A 23,358-nucleotide genomic window follows, 5' to 3' on the forward strand; every position below is an offset into this window, starting at 1 on the left:
CCAGATTAGTTGCCTATTATTAAATACATTAGGAAATGGCCCTATGTCTTGGGCTGCCAGAAAAATCAGCACAGCTGAACAGCATCCCTGAGGAGCAATGCAGGCCCTGGGCACATTGCATAACCCGTTCCAGGCACCTTGCCTTCCCCATGCCACCCGTTTGTCTACAGTGTCCTTCTTACTTCCTTGCTCACCTGTTAGGTATCTCCCTCCTCCTCCAATTCTCAGTTCAAAATCCCCTTTTGGGTGAAGCTGTGCTGATCACCACCCCTCACCTTGACATTCCTGTGCTCTCTCCACAGAGAACCGAGACATCTGGCCCATGAGAGATACTACCTGAGTTTTGATGGTCTCCACAGAGAACATTGTCCAAGTCAGGGTTGTCTGGGAAAGAGGGACACCCAAAGAACATTTAAATCACAATCCCACTTCAGTAAAAAGGACTTTGCCATTTCCTCTTCTAGCTCCCGCTCACCGGAAGCTAAAGTCAGAAAGGGTGGGAGTGAGGCAGGAGAGAATTGAAGTGAGTATTAAATCCACACAATAGAAATGAGATAACAAGCTAAACTCCCTGGAGAAAAAGAAAACTCATGTTAGTATCAAATTCAGACCATTAAAATAACTGGTTTCTCCCAATTTAGACATTATCTACTGATTTCCTACTATGAAATGAGACTTTAGTTTTGTTCCCTCCTTTATCCTCCCGTTGCAATTTTTGGTTAAATATTCAGTGGTTCTACTTCTATGACGTCAAAACTATTGTTCACAGCAACATCTTATAGCATTCTGTGATTAAATTTTCTTTCTTGCATAACTTATTGTTTTTCCTGGAATTAATAATTGTCTCACTGTACATTCCTAAGAGGGATATAGTCTATGACAAAGAGAACTATAAAGAAAGAAATCATTTTTTTAAAGAGGTGGGGTCTTGCTCTGTTGCCCAGGTTGGAGTGTAGTTGCATCATTATAGTTCACTGCAACCTTACATTTCTGGGCTCAAACAATCCTTGTGCTTCAGCCTCCTGAGTAACCGGCACGACAGACGTGTGCCACAATATCCCACCAAATTTTTCTTATTTTTTTTTTGGAGATAGAGTCTCCTCCCTCTATTCCCAGGTTAATCTTGAACTCTGGGTGTCAAGCCACTATGCTGGGCAGAATTTGAGAACTTTCACAGGATAAATCACTTGGTTTCTTCAGTAAATAAATGGCACGGTGGGCCGGGATGTGTAGAGGAGGAGTAGGCATAAGAATGGAAGTCAAAGCCAAGGTCCTATCTCTCCTCACTGCTGCAAAGGTATGAAGTGCCACCTCCCTCGAGGGAAATGGACAGAAAATCTGAAACAGAAGAGACTGGACCATAGGCACTTGTGAGAATCATCAGATCTATTACAGGTGATAAGGAAGCTGCATTTTCTTGGGCTATATATTCCCAAATGGGATGTCTGGTGGAAATAACTTTTTAGGGCCTGAATTAACCCTTGTGGGGTTAACCAGTTGTTGCCGTGACAGAGAACTTTGATCACTCTAACTGGCCCAATGTCTCACCTTCACATCTCCATGGTCTACTGCCTTTTAATCAGTCCTTCACAGATCTCTGTTATCCTTCTGTTTTAACCCTCAAAGTGCTGATGGCTTTTTATTTATTTTTTTTCCTTTGTTTCCCCATAGAAATGGAAATAGGAATCTTGGGCCTGAGATAGAGACATCCACCACACCTGGCACATCTCAACTGGTGACCTTAGGCCCTTTGCTGATGACTTTTGTATAAAAGAAGAACATCATCTCTACGGCAGGCATAGGACGCAGCTGCTTTTTTCTCTAGTAGGTCCTCTCTAAATACATGTGTTAATGTTCATGGCCTGTGATTGCTTTGTGACCAACCATAATCCACCATAATGTGGTGAATGAGGCCACCACATCTCCTGAAGTAGTCCCAGCTACTCAGGAGGCTGAGGCAAGAGAATTACTTAAGCCCAAGAGCTTGAGGATGCTGTGAGCTATGACACCACTCCACACCACGAGAGGGACATGGTGAGACTCTGCCTCAAAATAAAAATAATAATAATGATAATAATTTTCTCAAGGTAAATCAAAACCCTGCAGTCCCTGCAGCTGTCACATTGATGCCATTACTATTTTCTTTAGATCAGTAGCATTTGTGTGTCTCAAAAATTTTTCTCCAGGATCTGTGAATGAGGGGAAAGTATTTTCTATTTTTTATTACAACTTGGAGTCCATGCTAAACCACCGTTTAAAGCCTAGAGAGCCACCTGCAGTGCATCTTACAAGGGTACATGTGAAACTTAGTAAATGTAGAATATAAATGTCTTAACACAATAACTAAGAAAATGCCAGGAAGGCTATGTTAACCAGTGTGATGAAAATGTGTCAAACGGTCTACAAAACCAGTGTATGGTGCCCCATGATCGCATTAATGTACACAGCTATGATTTAACAATAAAAAAAGAAAAGAAAAATGACACACACCCAAAAAAAGCCTGGGGAGCAAAGAGAATGCTGGTTAAAAATCCAGGAACACAGTGATAACATAAGGAGATTTATGACGGTTAATTTTGTGGATCAACTTGATTGGGCTAAGAGATGCCCAGAAGACTGGTAAAACATTGTTCTGGGTGTGTCTGTAAAAGTGTCTCTGTAACAGATTCTGAATAGGTGAACTGAGTGAAGCAGATGGCCCACCAATTCAACCTATTGGGGACCTAGGTATAACAAAAGGGTGTAGGAAAGGCAAATTCACTCTGAGCTAGAACATCCATCTCTGGACCTGAGACATCAGTGCTCCTGATTCTTGGGCCTTTGTACTTAATCCAGACCTTACATATCGGCTCCTTTGGTTCTCAGGCCTTCAAACTAACTTCTACCACCAGTTATCCTGGTTCTCCAGGTTGCAGACAGTAGATCATGGGACTTTGCAGCTTCCATAATCATGTGAGACAATTCGTAATAAAAAAAATAAATTTTATTCGGTTCTGTTTCTCTGGAGAGCCCTGACTAATACAAGATCTAAATGTTAATTTTATTAGTGATGTTTTTCATGCCACCATGAAATTTTGTGCCTAACTATATTCATATATATAAATGAAAGAATATTCAGTCTGTCTTCAAATAGACTCCTTTCATCACTTCCTTAGTAGGTAATCTTGGGTCATTTTTTGCTTTCTTATCTCTTAAGTACCTCGTAGATAGGTTTTCCTGTGTTGTTGTTCATATAAGGGACCTAGACACTTTTTCATTATCGTTTAGCCTCTGTCTCCTGCTGTTTTCCAAATCCTGGGGATATATTGAGAGTACACATATCAACTGGAGAAAAGTTGAATACTGCTGTTTTCTAACCTAAACCCAGAAGTGCCAAATACTTTAGAAGGGTTTGTTAGCCAGTTTTGTTACTATAAGAGGCCCTGGAATTCCAGGGAAGTGCCGCCCTGTCCAGCCTGTGTGAGGGTCAACGTGGACCCAAACCACGTTGATCTCAACTTTTTGTATTATTACCCTTACCATCCCTGCTTTTGTTCTTCTGGCTTTTCTTGTCCTTTGTGAGAGTGACGACACCTAAGAGCCTAAGAGCCTCTGCCAGCCACATCCGTGAGTGGTAGCACATAGAGGTAGGTGTTTCCCATAAACCAGTCTCCCTGGTGAATAAGGACACATGTGGCCCTATACACAAGAGAGAAGTAAGTCAGGACTTTTTTTTTCTTTGAGACGCATGTTATAGCCCTTATTCTCAAACTTTGGAAAAAATAATATTGTTTCTTTTTTATAATTTAAAGTTTTACTTTTTTTTTGGCAGTTTTTGGCTGGGACTGGGTTTGAATTCCCCATCTCTGGCATATGGGGCCAGAGCCCTACTCCTTTGAGCCACATTGCTGCCCAATTTAAAGTTTTACTTTTAATTGACAAATAATTTTATACATTTATGGGATACAATGTATACAGTGTGAAATGCCTGCTGTTTCTTATAATTTTCAGTGAGGTTCTAAAACTTTCAGAAAAAAATAATAAACCGTAAGGATAATTCTGTTGTTTCTTTTTTTAATTTAAAGTTTTACTTTTAATATACAATTTTACTTTAAATCTACAAATAATAATTTTATATATTTATGGAGTATAATGTAATGTTTTGATATATGTATATCATATATGTATCTGTATATTCTTATAATGTTCAGTGAAGTTCAGTACTAATCTGTTAGTATTTTTCTGGTCTGCAAATTGCCAGAGGCCAAAGTGAGTATCACGTATGTCAACACAACAAAACGTTAGATAATGAAGTGAGTATATGACAATACCACTATTTTGACACCCTTAATGCCAAAACAGCATTAACAGAGGATGATTAGAGGAGGCCTAGATGTGTACCCAGGACCTCAGTTAGAGTGGTCAGTAGTACAAAAATTACACATAAACTTATATCTAAAATGGCATCAAATATTCTGGAAAAAAATTACTTTTTTTTTTTTTTTTGCAGTTTTTAGCCGGGGCTGGGTTTGAACCCACCACCTCCAGCATATAGGGCCGGCACCCTACTCTATTGAGCCACAGGTGCTTCCCTGGAAATTTTTTTTCTTTTGAGACAGAGTCTCACTCTGTTGCCCAAGCTAGAGTGCCATGGCCTGGGCTCAAGCAATCCTCCTGTCTCAGCCTCCCAAGTAGTTGGGACTACAGGTGCCCACCACAACGTCTGGCTAATTTTTCTGTTTTTAGTAGAGTAGAGTTTCTACTCTTGCTCAGGCTGATCTTGAACTCCTGAGCTCAAGTGATCTACCCACCTCAGCCTCCTAGAGTGCTAGGATGACAGGAGTGAGCCACCTTGCCCAGCCAAGAATTTAGTTCTTATTGTGAATTTTGTCACTTATCATTTAAAACTACTACACATAAAACTGGGTAAACAATTCATCTCCTTTTTAATTTTACAGTGAGACTTGGCCTGGAAAAATAGCCTGGCTATTGGCAATATAAACTGTATTCCTAGAAGAGGAGTGTGGGCCTACTTAAAATTTGTTTCACCAATATGACCCTACATGCCATCTAGGGCAAAGATGGTTTCCTGTACTTCTTTCAATTCTCCAGTGCTTTCCTTCTTAATTTACGTGGCAGACGTATAGGATGTCCATGAACTATCAGTTGAATTGGAATATCCGGTTCTGTTACTTAAACAAAACACTTTAATAGTTTAAAGTTTTGTGCCGTGTGTGATGGCTCATGCCTATAATCCCAGCACTTTGGAAGGCCGAAGCAGCAGGATCACTGGAGGCCAGGAATGTGAGACCAAGTTGGGCACCGTAACAAGCCAGGTGTGTTGGCACATGCCTGTAGTCCCAGCTACACAAGGAGGCTGAAGCAGGAGGACAACTTGAGCCTGAGAGTTGAAGGTTACAGTGAGTCATAATCATGTCATGGTAGTCCAACCTGGACAACAGAATGAGACCCTGTCTAAAAAAAAAGGGGGTGGGGGGTGGCGGTACCTGTGTCTCAAAGGAGTAGGGCACCGGCCCCATATACCCAAGGTGGTGGGTTCAAACCCGGCCCCGGCCAAAAACTGCAAAAAAAAAAAAATTTTCCATGTGTCTTTGGGACCCATCAACTGTGGCAGTTTCCCTTCCTAGCCATGGAAGAGCATATTCTTATTTATCTGCAAAGCTGTCACCATTTAATTGGTATCAGATTCTGACGTGCGCAAGTAACATTCTTCACTATTAAAAATCTAAAGAGTGGGGCGGCGCCTGTGGCTCAGTCGGTGAGGCGCTGGCCCCATATACCAAGGGTGGCGGGTTCAAACCCGGCCCCGGCCAAAATGCAAAACAACCAGAAAATAGCCGGGCGTTGTGGCGGGCGCCTGTAGTCCCAGCTACTTGGGAGGCTGAGGCAAGAGAATCGCTTAAGCCCATGAGTTGGAGGTTACTGTGAGCTGTGTGAGGCCACGGCACTCTACCGAGGGCCATAAAGTGAGACTCTGTCTCTACAAAAAAAAAAAAAAATCTAAAGAGTGCCGGTTATCAGGCAAACTTTTAAAAATTGTTTAAATGTTTCTAGGAAGCTGAGTTCGTTCCAGCTGCTGATGGAAAGGAAAGGTATCAAGTCCAAAATGATTGTGGGTGAAGTTTTATGCAGTGGATTCCCATGTTTTCCGATCGTACTTGGAGGAATGGGTGTTTCCAATAATGTTCTGGAAACTAACAGGGCACCAATTTTAAATATAGGCCAGAGTTTTTAGAGAGGATTCCTTGATAATAAATAAAATGCTTAACTCATGTGGGAAAATAAAAGTTTAAAAGTTTGATTATTTGTGCCAGGTACTCTGCTAATTTTACAAGCAGTACCTCAGTTGGGAGAACAGAGTTATTATCCCTGTTTGACATGTGAGTAGAGCTCTGAAAAGTGAAGGAACTTGTGCCTGTCCCTGCCAAAGGGTATTCTGACCCCTGTGTCAGCCCAGGGTTTTTGTTCCATGTTCTGCCCTTTCTTTTGTTCCTGTTGTTGGGCTCCTGGGCTCCCAGGCTCCCAGGCTCCCGGGCTCCCAGGCTCCAGTACTGATTTCTTTACTTAGAGATGGAGGAAACTTGTCCTCTCCGAGCCTGTTTCCCCCTCTGAAAAATGGGAGTAGTCAACTATTCTACAAAATGCTTAATAAGGTCGATATGTCAATTTATATAAAACTAATTGGAAACTGATAACTTCCCTGTAGCAATTCTTGTTTATGAAAACTTTGCATTTTTCTCAACAATGGGACACTATCATGGCATTTGGGGCACCTTAAATGTGACATCTTGATTTAAGAAGGTTATATGTTTTTTTAAACTTACTTTGCAACTAAATAATCATTCACTAGGTTCAAACAGAAAAATACTAAAAAGTAAACAGAGAAGCGTCTCCCTCTTTACTGGCCCTAATAAGTAGTGGTTACTTCTTTATCTTTCCAGATAATTATATGCAAATATAAGGCCTAAAAACTGTGTGTCCTTTTTTTTCTTCTTTTGTACACAAAAGACTTCAAATTATATGCTTATTTCTATACCTAGCTTTCCTCTGAAGACTTCCTGAAGGCCTTTCTACATAAAAAAACTTCTTATGTTTTAACAACCATAATTTATTTAACCAGTTTCTTATGAATAGACAGACAGTTTTTAATCTTTCAATATTGATTTGTGGACTTCTTAAAGAGCAGAGAAGAATAAAAACATCAACTTTTTCTTCATTATGAAGTGGAAACTATTTCATTAAATAATAATGTCTGGTTGAATCTCAGATTCAATAAGTCTGCTTTAAAACGGACAGGTATCTGTTGGTACTAGGTGCAAGATGTGCCTCCTGATCCCAAGGTTTGACTGTCACTAACTTGGTTTCTTGTTCCATGCATTGATCTCATTACCCCCTCAGGGTCCCTGAAGTGCCAGGTGATGCAGAAAATGTTGCTAAAGTCATGGGGCTCCACAAGAGCTTGAGCAGCAGACCTCTGTGGACTATCACCATCTTTGACATAGGCACTATGCTCCTTTTAAGGCTGCCAGAGAGAATGTTAACTTTTGTAGCAGGCGTGGCTCTGGTGGGCATGGGTCTGGTAGGAGCGAGCTACACAGGGTATCCATCGGGTCAATGTGCTTAGAGGCAGGAGAGGAATCCAGAGCCCAGAGGAAGAGCTGCCAGGGTAGGATTCTTGGGTCAAGAATTTGTGAATTAACACTTGGTTAGGCAGCTGTAATGTAGTGGGAATGTGAAAGAGGCAACTTCCAGGAAGGAATGCTCTTGTTCCCAACAAGAGGTGGCCATGGCTGCTGGACTGACATGGTGAACAGGAACCACCATGTAGGGGCTCTTGGGCCTCAGGAATGGTCCAGGGGTCCTGAAGATATGGTTGGACTGAAAGAGCAGCACTGGCCTTGAGAAGAGACCACAGGCACACCGAAACTGGAGCTGACAGAGACAAGAAGTCTCAGAAGTTGTGGGAATGCCAGACGCAGCTCATCCATACTGGGTCTTGCTGGACACATGCCAGCTGCTCAGGCTTCTGAGCTTGTGCAGGGGAGGAGGTAGCAAGTTTGCTGCCAGGCACAGTTAATCCAAGAGTCCTTCGACCTGACCTGGGGCCAAAGGGAGGGGCGTGGCTCCTGGGCCCAGTGCTGACCCTGCAGCCCTGTCCCTCCTTCTCCCAGGCCCATCTTCCCTTGGCCTTAGTGACACCACACTGCTCTGCTCCTCACATCTGGGCATCTCCTCCTCTGTTCTTTAACTAATGGCTCCATTCTAAAGAGGATAGAAGTGATCTCACTCATCCTATGGCCTGGAGGACCAGACATTAAGCTGATAAATTCCAAATCTGTGTCTCCAATCTGCTGCCAACCCTGGATGACAGGATTCGATTTTATTAAAGAGCCACCAAATTTCTCTGCCTTGATGTGGCTGCGCAGATCAGCCCACGTGGATCAGACTGAGCATTTCCAGAGATTGGAGCAGAGTCTCCACAGAAATCAGAGTGAGGCTCTGCACACCCAGGAGGACCTGGAGACAATAGGTGGGGCAGTCAAGAAAGGCTGAGGGCTGAAGGGAGGATGTTGGGAAACAGGACTACCAGATCTAAATTCGTCCCCATTCCCTCAGCTCCCACAGAGACTGCCTCCCCCACATGTGGTGTCACTAAGGCCAAGGGAAGATGGGCCTGGGAGAAGGAGGGACAGGGCTGCAGGGTCAACACTGGGCCCAGAACCAGAGCTCAGCCAGTAGGGAGCAGACAGGCTTCTTTACCCTGTAGCAGATGTTGTGGGTGGGTTCCTGCCCAGGACCCTCCCCACTCACCATTCCCCACACCCACATAGCTTCTCATGGCAGAGCCTTGGATTCTGCCAGGAATGCCTGAAAGTTTGAGCATCAGCCTTTAACCAACGACAGCCAGTATCCGTAGAAAGATGCTCTGGCTCCCTCCCTCCTCAGTGAGACATCTCTGAGGTTCTGTGTAGTCTCTCCGAGGTTCCCAACAGGACTGACCCCCCGGTGATGAAGTGCACATTAGCCACCCTGAGGTGGCTTTCTTCTTCTCCCTGGATCACCTCCAAAATAAACTACTTGCACTTAAATCTTTGCCTCTGGGTCTGCTTCTAGGGGAACCCAAACCAAAACGCGCTCCCCACAGATTCACATCTAATCTCCTGAGTCCTGCTCATTCTACTTCTCAAAAGACCCCAAATCCACCTTCTAATCATCTCCTATTTGTTACCCCTCCTCTATCCCCACTGTCCTGGCCATTTGCCTGTGTAACTGACCCAGCCTCTTCACTGCACCCTCTGCCCCCTATTCTGCTCCTGTGCAAAGCAGCTGGACGAGCCACCTTTCCAAAACACGACTCTGACCATGTCCCTCTCCTGCTTACCTTTACTAGATACTGACAAATCACTCTTCAACTTGGCTGTGTTCAGTTTCTAGTCCCTCCAGCAGCATATATTAACAAAAATTCTTGTCTGTCTTACACCCTCAACTAAATTAGTGTTATCAAACTTTTAAAATTTTGCTAATCAGATGTGTGAAATGGTATTTCATTGTGGTTTTAATTTAAATTTCCCTGGTTGATGGTGAGGTTAAATATCTTTTCATATATGTATTGGGGCCATATTTGCCTTCTATTCTGTAAAATGCCTATTTGTGTCTTTCAATCATTTTTCTATTATATTCTTTGGCTTTTCCTCATTGACGTGCAGGAGTTATTAATATTTTTATATGCGGGATAATAATCCTTCATCTGTCATATGTGTTGCAATGATCTTCTCTCTGTCTGTAGTCTGTCTTTTCATTTTTTCTTTATTTAGTGTTTTTTGTATTAACAGAATTTTTAAAAGTACATCTGAGTTTAATAGTATTTTCCTTTTTAATTTTTTCTTTGCTGTTGTTTTTGTTTAAAAACTTGTTCTTTAATCCTGGCACATAGTAGGAATTCAATGTGTGCTGAATAAAAGGAGAGTAAGGAAAATGAATGCTCTTCCCCAAGGAGAATGTGCAGAGAGCAGAGCCTGGAGAGGAGTCTGAGAAGTGGGAAAAGAACCAGGTGGGAGCTGCAGGAGCCACAGGGAGAATGAATGAGTGTCCCTGGAGTGACTGACAGAAATGTGTGCATTAGCTCAATGGAGGTCACTGGATCCTTGGCAGTGTTGGCTTGCAGATGTTCTGAGAGATAGACAGGCAGACGACTGCACAGGAGGCAGTCCAAGAACTATCAACCTCCCCCAAGAACGGTGACAGTGAAGGGAAGAACTTTCCTGCCTTGGGTCCTCTGTGCAGTTTCCTCTGCCTGAGATTCTCTTCACCTTACCTTTACCTGGCTGAGTCTAACTCCTCCTTCTGGCCTGTTTAAATGTCACTTCCTCTGGGAAGCCTTCCTGGATCTCCCAAATTTAAATGTGAGGTCTCCCTTCCCCATTGTAGTCTCTCATCTGGGTCCTCACTTTTCCTTCTTAGCACTTAACACAATGTCTGTGTATTAATTTGTGTGACTGTTTAATGTTTCTGGACTATCTTGACAGCCCCAGTGCCTAGGACACAGCAAGGACTCAGTAATTGTTGAATAAAAGCCACAACAGTGGCTGAAAGGAGGGGCTGGCTTGTATCCGGGAACTGCAGGTCAGGGAAGATTTCCCAGAAGAGGGAATTGGAGGTCTCTATCCACCAGCCGAATTTTAGGAGATTAAAGAAAAAAAGAGAGAAGGAAGGGGAGTGACAGGAGGAATGTTGACATTGATGAGCACCAGCTGTGTGTGCGCCTGGCACTGACCCATTATACTCAATAATCCCAAACATCACTCCCATCTTTAGTGTGATGTCTTACCAGCTGGGTCACCCGGAGCAAGCTAATCTCCCCGAGCCTCGGTTTCTTGTAACACCAACGTTCTGGGATTGTTATGGGGTTTGGGAAGCAGCATGTGGCCGTAGAAAGTGTGACAAGTACTGCAGGGGTACTTGGGCTCTGGAGTTGACTGCATGGCTTCAGGATGCAAGTCTGCCACTCACAGCTATGCGACCTTGAGCAAGTCACTTTATCTCTGTGCCTCTATCACCACCTGTAAAGTAGGGGTGATATTAGAATGCTGTTAGGATTAAGTGAGGTATGCGCTGAAACACCTAGCACAGAGCTTGGCACATAGAGGGTGCTCAAGAAATAATACTTAGCATTATTCCTCCCTCCCCCCTACCATCCCAGAACTGTAATGTCAGAGTTGGAAAGATGGGAGAAGATGGGAGAGCTCACCATTTAACGCCTTCCCCAACCACACGCCTAAATACAAAGAGGGAAACGGAGGTCAAAGAAGGGTAGAGTCGTGAGGGAACCCACTACGGGGGCTGAGACCCGGGACGCCATCCCCTCGTTCCCCAGGGCGGGCAGCCCAGCTCAGTCCAGGCTGGGCGGGACTCCTGGGCGGGACTCCTGCTCCGGTGCCGGTGCCTGGCCACAGCCCCGCCCCGGCCGCTGTGCTCCGGCTGCGCTCGCTTGGGGCCAGAGCCCAAGCCACAGTCTATGCAGGCGCCTCAATTCGCGTGTTCGCCTCCCAGCGCCCGAGGACAGAGACTCTCGGTCCGACGCCGTCTGGTGCTGCGCACTGCAGGTGAGGGTGTGAGGGATCCAAGGGTCAGGTAGTGCCGGGACCCAGGCTCATTCACGGCCCACCAGGGTAAAATTCCCAGGGGCGAGTCCCCGTAGTGTGGGTGGCCCGGGCAGTAAATGATTACTGCCAGCAAAGCGTTGTATGTAGTTAGTGTGCAGTGTGTGCATGGCCTGCCAAGTGCCCTGCAAGAAGTGTCGGTGTACCCATCTACAGCCGTGAGTGACTGCACCCCAGGGTAACCCAGGGGTCCATGCGTGTGCACTGCGTGGGAGCAGCCACGGTGGGATGGTGCACTGTCAGTGTGTTGTACGAGTTGTGTGTTTTGTGGGGCACATCCATGGCCCCTGTGATGTGCTGAGCCAGGTAATGGAAGGTGAGGAGCATTTGTGCAGTGCTTACCACTGACAGAACATTTTCCATGACCCCAGGGTGATTCTACCTTTTCCAACCAGCGTCCCAGGGGCTAGGGAGCGGAAGTACAGCAGGTCGCAGGCTCACCCTCATACGCACACACACACAAGCACACACAAAGTTGTATGCAGCGTGTGATCTTGGTCTCTTTTAGTACAAGGACAAGGGAGCTGGGCTTGCAGGGAGGAGCCCTGACTGGCCATGAGATTCTCACCTCTTCTCCACTGGACAAAAAAGGCTGTAGGACCCAGGGGGACATGGAGAAGGGAGTTCCCATCATAGGCTGCTTCCTGGGACTAAGATTGGTTCAAATCCCTGCTCTGGCACCTTACCTGCAGAACTTTAGGCAAAACCTTGCTGTGCCTGTTTCTTCCTCTGTAAATTGAAGATGTTAATAGTATTTGCCTCATAGGTTATTGTGAAGATTGACTGAGTGGGATATGAAGAGTTTGGCACAATCTCCGGTGCATAGAAACACTGAATAGCTGGTGACAAAACAACCGTATAACGATAGTGATGGAGCCCCCCAGGTGACTGGGTCCCTGCCCCACCCTCCCAGGAACTCTCAGTTCCCACAGAGCTAATAATTTAATTGAGCTGGGCAGGTGGGGATCTGAGAGCCTCCCGTTTGAGTACGTCTAAGAGATCCATTCATATCTGCAAACAGTATACTTGTTAAATTTTCAGTGGCTATCTGATTTGTGGGCGAATTGGAGGCTGACAGGGAAGATGCAAGTCTCTGGCAAGGCTTGGGACAGAGCGTGGGAGAGAGGGTTGGAAAGAGATGTGGGGGCAGCCATGGACGTGGACAGGGGAACCAAAAATGCTGGCTTGTCTATTTGGTGGTATATGTGTTCTGCACTTTGAGGGATGTGTTTGGGAACTTGCAAGGCAGGAACTGGGGGGGTGGTCCTTCTGCCTGGAATGAGGAAAGCTAAGAAGAGTGGGATCAGGATATTTGGTCCCTGGACCAAGATAGGCCCTAGGAGCTGGAAAAGAGGCTGAGAGGTCAGAGTTGAGCTGCTGGAAAAAGAGGACCAGAACACCCTCAGGCTGAGCTTTGTTTCGGGGCTAAAACATTTGCGTTGGCAGTAGAGCCCCTGTTCCTGGTGACTTCATCAAGTCAATTTAGAGAAGATGCCTGGAGCCCTCAGAGGACAAGGGGACATAAAAGGCAGTGTTGGGAGCCGTGGAAACATATTTGGGGAGGGCACCTAAATATATCCCTGTGGTGGCAGGGTGCTGTGATGGGCCAGTGTAAGCCTAGTGGGGCAGAGGCAGACCACTGTCCGCACTGTCCCCACTGTGTCCAAGCAGGAAGTCCTTCTGTCCCAGAGGCCCTGAGAACTGTTCCCCAGTGTCTAGAGGTCAGAGCCATGTTGGGTAGAAGGAGGCTGGCATGTCCCTGAATTGCTGAGTGATGAGGCCAGATCTTCTTTCTCATCTGTTGGGGAGGTGGGACCAAGTGATATTGGCGTCACTTCTGGCCCTGATTTCCTTTAATCCACAATTCTGGCTATAATTGTTTATGATTCCACAGTCCTAGCCTTAAGAGTCTATAATTATTCAAACATTCTAGAAGTCTACGCTCCAAATTCCAACTTTCTACATGCCAACTCTAACATTCCCTAATTCCAGCTCAAATGCTTGTGGATTCTGACCTTGGCTTTGGTAGTCTAATACTTTCATACTTAGGAACTACTAGGGAAGATAGATATACTAGAGGTCACTTTGGTAGAATTATTTGAGAAGCCCCCAGGAAAGGTCCCCTCCCCCCACAGCCAGCCTGGGGTGAAAGAAGGACCCTGATAAAATGGCCACATGCTCCCTGGGTGGATGACAGTGAACCTGGAGGCCCTTCCTCATCAGGGCGGTGGAGATGTTCAGAGTGCCTCATATCTCTCAGGGGAAGGTAGCTTTGGAGGAGAGAAAAGTTCAGATCTTGTGTTATAGGATGAGGGAATTGTGGGGGACACTGGGTACCTTGAAGAGCCAAGGGGAAGAATGGAGAGGATAAAAAACAGGGCTGAAGAGACCTCCTTCTAGCTGAGAGACTTTCTTGAGCACCGTAGGTAGTAGGGAAGACTGCTGTGGCAGCAGCAGGACCAGTATCATTAATCCACAGCCTTGTGTGAGTTCAGCATAGACCAGGAAGTAGAGGGCTCCAACATTTAGAGAAGTTAGCCTAAAGCCTCATTTTGAGCTGGTGACAAGCAAGTTTGGTGGCCCACTGGGCAAGTTGGACTACACTCACACAGAGGCATGTTTTCATTGAATATTCTGGCCAGGACTTGTGTGGGATGGCTGGAGAGGGTGAGCCAGACAAGTCATCTGTGTCCTTGGGGAAAACCCCTTAGGCTCTCTGGGAGGGAGGAGAAGGGCCTCAGCTTTGAAGACTCAGGTCTTCCCCTTCCATCCCTCCTGGTTCTGAAAGTTCTTTGAGTGCAACTTCCTGTTGAGCTAAGCGGAGCCCTGGGTATTCAGGGCTGGATGATGTAGGTGCTTACATGCAAGTGCATGTGAGCCTGTTGTGGTGTGCTCCCAAGTGTGGCAGGTACCTGGGCACACTTGTGTACACATGTGGACCTGTGTGAGCTACACCCACTGAGCTGTGTCAGGGTCTGGGCATGCTGTGCACATCCCAGTGCAGGATTGTGCCCATGGCACGTTACCCTTACTCCTCAGCCAGGTCTCTGAGGCCACGCTGTGATGAATGACCCTTGGATGGAACAAGCTGCTCAGATCTCAGAAAAGGAAAACTAAAGCTCAGCGAGAGGGACCTTCCTCCTTTTGCCTGAAGAGACCACCAAGCATTCTTCCTGCAAGCCTCAAGTGTAGTCAATTCTCTTTGGTATCTGATCTGAAACCCAGAGGAACCATGTCTCCTCCCACAGGTGGGGACCAAGGGTTTCCTCTTTCAGACAGAGGGCTGAGAGTGGTGTTTCCCTCCTGGCTCCTGGGAGCAGTGGCCTTGGGTGCCTAGGATCTGCATGAAACCATTCTTGCCTGCCAGTGACTCATCATGGGCCACAGAGACCCTTCTTAGCCCTTAGCTCACATAGGCATGCAGAGCTCCATTCCATAGCTGGGGAAACCAAGGCATAGGAAGGGGAGTGGCCAGTGCTGAGGAGCCCAGCCAGGGTCAGGTGGGGGACCTTGAGACTGAGCTAGCAGTGGCTTCCTGGGGACAGGGCTCTGAGGCAGGGTGTTCAGGTCAGCCCAGCCAGTTTGTGGTACACCTCATCCACAAGATATGTGGGTATAAGCTGTGAGGCACATAATCACATAGGAGCCAGAGGCTCCTGCTGGAGACTGATGGGGCAGCAGGTTGGCTGTTGAGGGTCGGCGTCCACAGGCAACATAGGATTTTGGGGGGCTTCAACCTTGGGCACTTCCCTATTTCCTATAAGGAGCCAATAACCTGGGCTGAGCTCAGAGAGCCTTAGCCCAAGTTAATCCTTTAAGGCCTCCTCCTCCTTTTATGTAACTGCTTTTGTCCTTGTGGGAACAAGAGCCTGCGGTGCCTGGGAACCCCACAAATCTCCCACAGCTTCTGACTGGCAGTTTGCAGGGCTCCCAAGCACAAGCAGAGATTCAGACATGGGCAAACATGTGTGTGAGCAAATTCCCACATTCCAGAGCCACTTGCACGAATACACATGTGCTCGTCCACACTTTGGCACAATCTCAAGCCTGCGTACCCCGTGAATACATGGGCGCCTTCCAGATCAGGCCTCCACATGGCTGACCCTAGTTAGGCATGTGTGTGCCCAACATTCATGTATGTTACCGTCCTCATCGTTTACCACCCTAGGGGATGGGTGACTCTCACAGTTGCCTCAGGGCTATGCCACCTCCCCCCAGAACAAACATTCTCAGGCCTCCCAGCTTTGCCCTTTCCTGTCTCTCCCCCTTACCTGCTTGCCACAAGGACAGAGGAGGGCCCTTCCTGTTGGCCGGTTGGAAGCAGAGGTGGCCTCGTCTTTTCTGAAGAACTGGTTCTGTGGAATTTCTAATTTCCATCAATGATCCAGAGCCGCCTCTGGGGACTCCCGCAGGACTCATGGGTATGAGGAAGCTGATATTAGATGAGCATGTAAGAATGCCTGTCATCTGGATAGTGCCTAAAAGTTCACAAACTGCCTTCTTGCCAGTGCCTTGCTCATTCTTCATGATACCCCTGAGATGCAGGAGCCCTCATTTCCTCTATGAGAGAACTGTGGCCCAGAGAAGGATGGAATCTACTTGAGGTCACACAGCAAGTAGAGGCAGAATCTACCAAAACTCTCATGAGCTTGGGCTGGGGACAAAGTGCTTTTAGCCTCCTGAGGCTTAGGGCATGAGAATTCAGCCTGTCAAAGATGAAAGAGGAAGGGGTGAGACTGCCAGGCAGGCCTGATGCAGGAGCCTTTGCCCAGGGCTGATTGTGGGCACAGGCCAGAACTCTGCTGTGAGGCTCAGTCCTGAATTCACCTTGTGCATGTACTGGAGGAGAGGGCAGGAGCTGGAAAGAACACCTCTGCCTGTGTGTGACCCAGCAAGCTCCTGCCTCTCTAGGCCCAGTGCCCTCCTCTCTACAATAGAATCCTGGGGTTGGTTGGGGGACATGCTCCCTCTCCAGGCCTGCAGAGGGCTTTCCCAGGGCCAGGGGTGGAAGGCAAGCTCAGGATGCCCCATGCCAAAGCCCTGGCAGCCCTAAACTGCAGCCCATTCCCAGGGGGCCGTGGCCTCAGGCCCTGGCCTGCTGCTGAGAACTGTGAAGGCAGTGCATGGCACAAAGTAGGGGCTCAGGCCTGGGGTCAGGGTCTCTTCCAGGCTGGGTGGGCTTTTCTATAGAGAGGCAGGAGGTGGTGCAGAGAGAAGGGGATCCAGCAAACCCAGATGGTGCCTATCCCTGGATCTCCACCTGTTACCCTTCTTTATGTTCCTCTCTAGCTCTTATCACCACCTGACCTGCTGTATGTTAACTAATTAACTAAAATAAACCAGTCTTTCCGGCTAGAATATGGTCTTCTCAAGGGCAGGGACTCTGTTTTGTGCCCTCCAGTGACTTGAACATTACCTGAACAGGTATGTGCCCTGTAAGCACTTGTGAAAAAGAAGAAGAGGAGAAAGCAGAGGAGGGAGAATGAAGACTCTTGCAGGTGAGGAGAGGCTGGCTCAGGCCCACCATGGGCCCAGGCAAAGCCGCCCTGGCTACCTTTTCTTCATAAAGCCTGAACTCAAGGATGGATTGGAGCTGGGTGGAGGGAGGGTAAACTGAGCTCAGCCTTTCCCCCCAAATTACCTGCCATCTGAGGAGTCATCTTCAGTCCCCGGAATGGAGGGATCTGGATCCATGGGCTTGGACCTACAGACAGTACAGCTGTTAATCTTGAGGTCTCAGCCGCTTTTAATGGACTTTACAGATACTACTGAAAAAATCCTGTAGCAGCAGTGAGCAGGAACAGGACCATCTCCAGACCTGAGAGAGGCCAGGAGAGGGCTGGGGTGGGGAGGAGAAAAAATGGTGATCCAACAAGTGCCTTCCCTGTGCCAGGCCTGGTCCTTAAATGCTATCTCACTCCATCCTCCCAACAGCCTTGGACCTAAGGTGATGATACCCATATTTTGGTGAGCAGATTTCAGAGGGTGAAGTGACTTTCTTGCAGCTGGGTGCAGGCTGAGTCAGCCTTGGCATTAGGGACTTGAGCTAGAAAGTTCTCAAGATTTGGGTCCTAGCCCTGCTGCTTGCCAGCTCTGTGGCAAGCCACTTCCCCTCTTCAGATTTCTCAGTTTCCTCATCTGCTGCCTCTCCCGGCTTCTGTGAGACATTGCGTGTGACAGTAACACAGGAGCTGACTAGCAGTAGGGGCTGCTCCAGCACTTACAGACTGCAAGGAGGGCACTCACTAACTCCTGGGTGAGTTTTCTGAGTCAATGCCCAGGAAGGGCCTGTGCCCCCAACTGCTTTACAAGCTTCTTGAGTGCATGTCGTCCACTTGTGGCCGCCTCAGCTCATCGCAGGCTGGAGGGAGTGGGGGCAGATGTAGGGGTCTTCCTTGGCCGGTTGTGCCTAGAGCCCATGGGCTGTACAGAGTGGAGAGGTGAGGCACACAGGACAGGACGGAAGGAGCTGGAAACATTGGGGTTGGGCTTTATGGAATGGTGTAGGCAAAGCCGCTCAGGTCTGGGATTAAGTTACAAATGGCATAGGACATTTTTCTTCTCTAGGTCTCGATTTCTTACTCTTTAAAATAGGGGTAACAATGAACTGTCCTTGAGTATTTCTAAACTGTTAAGTGTAGTATGCTGGTGAGGGTCTCTCAGGGAGGAGGCTTCTCCCTGAGAGCTCCCCAGAAACCTTTTGTGAGGGACCTGGGTAGAAAGGATTAAGTGACCAGATGAGAGTCCACAGAGGAGGCCCTTAGGAAGCTTCTTATTTCTGCCACCCAGTGAAATCTCCAGGCAGCCTGGAACTGATCTCATGTGACTGTGGGGAACGTGAGTCCCTGAGTACAGGTGTGACTTGGTAAGAGGAGTGAAGCAGGGTGAAAGAGTGATCTGGGCCAGGCTCGGTGGCTCATGCCTATAATCCCAGCACTTTGAGAGGCAAGGCAGGAGTTTAAGTCTGGTCTGAGCAACATAGCAAGACCCTGCCACTATAAATAAATAGAAAAATTAGGCAGGTGGGTTGGCATGTGATGTGCCTGTCTCAGCTACTGGGGAGGCTGAGGCAGGACGATCATCGGGCCCAAGAGTTTGAGGCTGCAACGAGCTGTGACATCCTATACTACAAAAAAAAAGTGTATCTGGGGAACCTGGGTTCCCATTGCCATTCAGCTCTGCTCCACAGAGAAAAGAGGCTGCACAGCCCGCGTGGTCAGCCCTGGCCTCTTGAAGAGGGGATATTTGGGATTCAAATCTCTTGTCAGCTCTAGAATGGATCAGGTCCTATGCTGATACAGGGATAATCTCTCTGCCCCTCAGAATCAAAAGAGATGAAAAATGAGAAGGCTCTTTGTAAACTACCAAGGGCTACACCTCTGATGGTGCACCTGCGTGTGTGAGCAAGCCCCTGGGTGCACGTGCTTGAGTGAGAGTGCACAGTTTACGGGTATGTGTGCATGCGTGCCTGGGCATGTTCTCAAGGCCTGTGTGGGTGGTGGTAACTCCACACTACTTAATACTCCCTGTTTGGCTGTTTTTTTTTTTCCTCCTCCAAAATTCTTTTTTGTTGTTGGTGTTTTGTTTTGTTTCTTGCATTTCCTTACTATTTGTTAGTTTACCAGAAATGGAGAGGGCCATGGTCCAGAAACATAGCAATTGTCTCTGAGCCTACAGACTCTTCTCTGCTGCCCTTGCCCCATCCTGTGGCTGTCCCTGGAGACTGGCTACCCAGAGCTCCCAGTATGGCCCAGGCTCCAGAGCCAGAAGGTCGTCTGGCTCCTCTGGGCCGCCTACCTGCCACCCACTTTCCTCCATAGCTGTGCACTGGCTGCTTTCACATCATTGTTCCATTGACATTTCATAACATCCCTGTGCCCTCCGGAGATGCTATTATTATTCCCACTTTACAGGCAAGGAAATGGAGGCCCGGTGAGGGGAAATGATTTTCCCAGAGTTTCCCAGCCAACTAGCTGCAGTGCTAGGGTTTCAACTCCTACCTAACTCCAAAACTTTTTTTTTTTTTTTTTCCCATTTTTTTTTTTTATTGTTGGGGATTCATTGAGGGTACAATAAGCCAGTTACACTGATTATAATTGTTAGGTAAAGTCCCTCTTGCAATCATGTCTTGCCCCCATAAAGTGTGACACACACTAAGGCCCCACCCCCCTCCCTCCATCCCTCTTTCTGCTTCCCCCCCATGACCTTAATTGTCATTAATTGTCCTCATATCAAGATTGCTAACTCCAAAACTTTATTAACCTTTGTGATTAACCTAGTGGGAATGTGGTGGCTGAGTAAATAAATGAATGAAAGAGAAAATGAATGCATCTCTTGGTCAATATTGAGCTGAAATAAAACATCAAGCAATATTAACAATGGCTATCATTTATCGAATAACTCCAATGTGTCAAGCATCTCACACAAAAGTGAGTGCAGGCAAGATTATTATTACCCCCATTTGCAGTTGAGAAAGTTAAAGCATCCTGTCCAGTGTGGAAACTGGAATTATAGTTTTTCAGTCTCCAGACCCAGAGCTCTGAGACCAGACTTTCTGGTTTCCCTAGAGGAAGAGGGAATTGGCAGAGCCTGGTGATAGGTGCCCATTATAGCAGATGCTCAGGAAGTGGGGTCCAACATGCCACTCCCACTTCTACTGCTCTGGGGCCATTTCACCATTTGTCTCTGAAATGGGTTTCTATTTTAGTCTGGGGTGGAGATCTGGCAGCCCAGGCTCTGACTCTTCCTCTCTGACAATGCTCTGGCCCAGGTATACGAGGCGTGTCTTGCTATTCCCCCTGCCCAACAGCTGGCCTGTCATTAATAGCTCCATGGGAGGGAAGGGCTTATGTAGGATGCAGTTGTTTGTCTGTGGAGATGGCCCAGGCTGTGTCAATGGTCTCCATTCCCAGCCCTGTGCTGGATGCCGGGGACCCAGGGGCTAGTAAACCCAGCCTTCCCCTTAGGGGCTCATGGGCTGGATACTAATCCCCAGGAGGATTAAGTCTGTAGTAGCTGTATCAATTTTCATGGCCTGGGATAGAGCGGAGGGATGTTCTATGGCACCGGGAGACAGATCTCAACTCAGAGTGAGGAATGACATTATCTCTGTAATGCCAGAGGGTTGGGAACCAGCCATTTGGGTCAGCCCACAGTTCATGAGCATCTTGTGCCTTCTATTGCAGAGCAGGGGCATGGCAGGGACAGATTTTGCATAGGGGGAGGACAGCTCTATGTCTAAGGGAGGATAAATTCTCTTAGGCAGCAGATAGTCTGATGGTAGAGGCAAGAGATAAGTCTTGTAAGATGTTAGAATCTATGCTACAGATTCCCCTGTATTTGACATTAGGGCACACAGTCTCATTTCTCATGATTTCACACTGGTGCCCACCATGCTTCTGAGGTGGGCATGGTCCACACCAAAATAGAGGGGATACAGAGGCATAGAGAGAAGCTAATGTTTGACACAGAAATTCTTCTGTTGTAAAAGTTGCTGGCATCAAGCAGATAATAGATTAAAAACTAAACTGCTGCCCAGCCTAGGTCTCCCCTTCTGACTCCCAGTTCCACTGGTGAGAGTCATTGAAGACTTGCTTTGTGCCAGACCCAGGGCTTTATTATAGATCCATTTCATAAAAACAGCAACAAACAAGAAAGGTTAATGCTATAACTCGCAAATAATAAGTGGGGAAACAGAGATTCAGAGTGTTAAATAACTTGCTCAAAGTTGTACAGCTAATAGAAGCAGAGGAGGGATTCAAACCAGAACTATCTGTCCCTGAATCTCCTGAGTCTCCCACTCCATCTAGTACTCAGGCCTCAGAGCAGAGACACATACAATGAAATGATAAAATCTGAGTGACAACACAAAAAAGGAGCAAATTCAAACAATATAACCCACTTCACACACACTAGGATGCCTATAAAAAAGATGGACAATAAAAAGTATTGGTGAGGATCTGAGAAACTGGAACCCTTGTGTGTTAGTGATGGGAATGTAAAATTATGCAGCCATTTTAGAATACAGTTAGGTAGATCCTCAGAAGGTACAAGATAACCCCCATGTGTACATCCAAAAAAATTGTAAACATACATCCACACAAAACTTGTACACAAATGTTCATAGCAGAATTACTTTATAACAGTCAAAAAGTGGAAATAACTTAAATGTCCATCAGTTGAGGAATGAATAAACAAAACGTGATGTATCCATACAATGGAATATTATTCAGCCATAACAATGAAATTCTGATTTAGGCTACACCATGGATGAACCTTGAAGAGAAGGAAAAGGCACATATATTGCATTGTATGAGTCCATTTGTGGGAGATGTCCAGAATAGGCAATTCATAAATGCAAAAAGGAGCCTAGTAGTTTCCTGGAGGAAGGGAAGAAAGAGGAATAGGGAGTGATGGCTAAGGAGTACAGGGTTTCTTTTGTGGTAATAAAAATGTTACGAAATTAGATGGTGATGAGGGTTGCACAATATGTGAATACATTAAAAACTACTAAACTGTATACTTTGAAAGGTTAAATGTTATGCTATGTGAAGTACATTTTAATTTTTTAAATGCCATGAGCAGAAATATAGGAATTATATAGAAGGTTAAGGCTAAGTTGATTCTAACGTAGGAGCACAGAGAAACTTGACTGAGTTTCCTGGCAGCTGGAGTGAAAAGAGAGGATTGATTAGTTTCCAAGAGGAGGAAAATGCTAGCTCCCGAGAAAAGCCAGTTCTTCAGGGGCTTAGCTCTAGGGCAAGATCCCCGCAAATCCAAGTTGGCCTGCTGGATCAGTAATAAATTATCAGAAATACAGGATTTTGGGTGGCATCTGTGGCTCAATGAGTAGGGTGCCGGCCCCATATACCAAGGGTGGCGGGTTCAAACCCGGCCCCCGCTAAACAGCAACAACAAAAAAATAGCCGGGCATTGTGGCGGGTGCCTGTTAGTCCCAGCTACTCGGGAAGCTGAGGCAAGAGAATCACCTAAACCCAAGAGCTGGAGGTTGCTGTGAGCTGTGATGCCACAGCACTCTACTGAGGGCGATAAAGTGAGACTCTGTCTCTAAAAAAAAAAAAAAAAGAAAAAGAAAAGAAATACAGGATTTCTTTCTTTCTTCTCAGACAGAGTCTCACTTTCTAGCCCTTGGTAGAGTACCGTGGCGTCACAGCTCACAGTAACCTCAAACTCTTGGGCTCAAGTGATCCCCTTGCCTCAGCCTCCCGAGTAGCTGGGACTAAAGGCGCCTGCCACAACGCCCAGCTATTTTTAGGACGAGGTCTTGCTCTGGCTCAGGCTGATCTTGAACCTGTGAGCTCAGGCAATCCACCCACCTTGGCTTCCCAGAGTTCTAAGATTACAGGCGTGAGCCACCATGAGAAATACAGGATTTCTGTGATTCTCATCTGACATTCTGATGCAAGGAGTATTAGGCACTGTGAAGGGCCTGTGACTTTACCACACAGCTAACAAGCTGGTCTGCAGCAGGGTCATAAATGCTGCAGAAGACATAAGACTTCTGGGTAGAGATAAAGAACTTTGTTCCTCACAATAGGAATAGACAGAAAATCGGCATTTGCGCTGATTCCCCAATTCCCACAGGACAATGTGCAGAGGGCTGAATGATACCTGCACACACACTGGGTTGCATGACAAGAAAGGAACCTGGAGCTTAGGCAATTCGCATCTTTTATAA

At 46.7% G+C, this 23,358-nt stretch overlaps 2 protein-coding genes and 1 non-coding gene across 7 annotated transcripts in view; all 3 read left to right on the plus strand.

Moving 5' to 3' along the window:
- The window catches only part of P2RY2 (purinergic receptor P2Y2), a 29,766-nt gene extending 27,074 nt beyond the window's left edge, over nucleotides 1–2,692 (plus strand). For 2 of the 3 annotated variants that reach the window (XM_053561335.1, XM_053561336.1), the window contains exon 5: nucleotides 303–1,655. The gene's annotated coding sequence lies outside the window, so the exon portion shown is untranslated. The other variant, XM_053561337.1, reaches the window with a different exon arrangement.
- Nucleotides 2,693–5,579: 2,887 nt separating this feature from the next.
- Nucleotides 5,580–5,710, plus strand: LOC128566207 (small nucleolar RNA SNORA24). Its single transcript, XR_008374496.1, has one exon. It is a non-coding gene; the product is annotated as a small nucleolar RNA SNORA24 (small nucleolar RNA).
- Nucleotides 5,711–11,543: 5,833 nt separating this feature from the next.
- Nucleotides 11,544–23,358, plus strand: part of P2RY6 (pyrimidinergic receptor P2Y6) — a 32,973-nt gene continuing 21,158 nt past the window's right edge. Inside the window, exon 1 of one of the 3 annotated variants that reach the window (XM_053561339.1) lies at nucleotides 11,544–11,603. The gene's annotated coding sequence lies outside the window, so the exon portion shown is untranslated. Of the gene's footprint in view, nucleotides 11,604–16,985; nucleotides 17,159–17,855; nucleotides 17,917–23,358 lie in introns of those variants that run through there. The other 2 variants (XM_053561342.1, XM_053561340.1) reach the window with 2 other exon arrangements.

The sequence above is a fragment of the Nycticebus coucang genome, chromosome 14 (genome assembly GCF_027406575.1).
Source record: "Nycticebus coucang isolate mNycCou1 chromosome 14, mNycCou1.pri, whole genome shotgun sequence".
In the NCBI taxonomy this organism is placed as follows: Eukaryota; Metazoa; Chordata; class Mammalia; order Primates; family Lorisidae; genus Nycticebus; species Nycticebus coucang.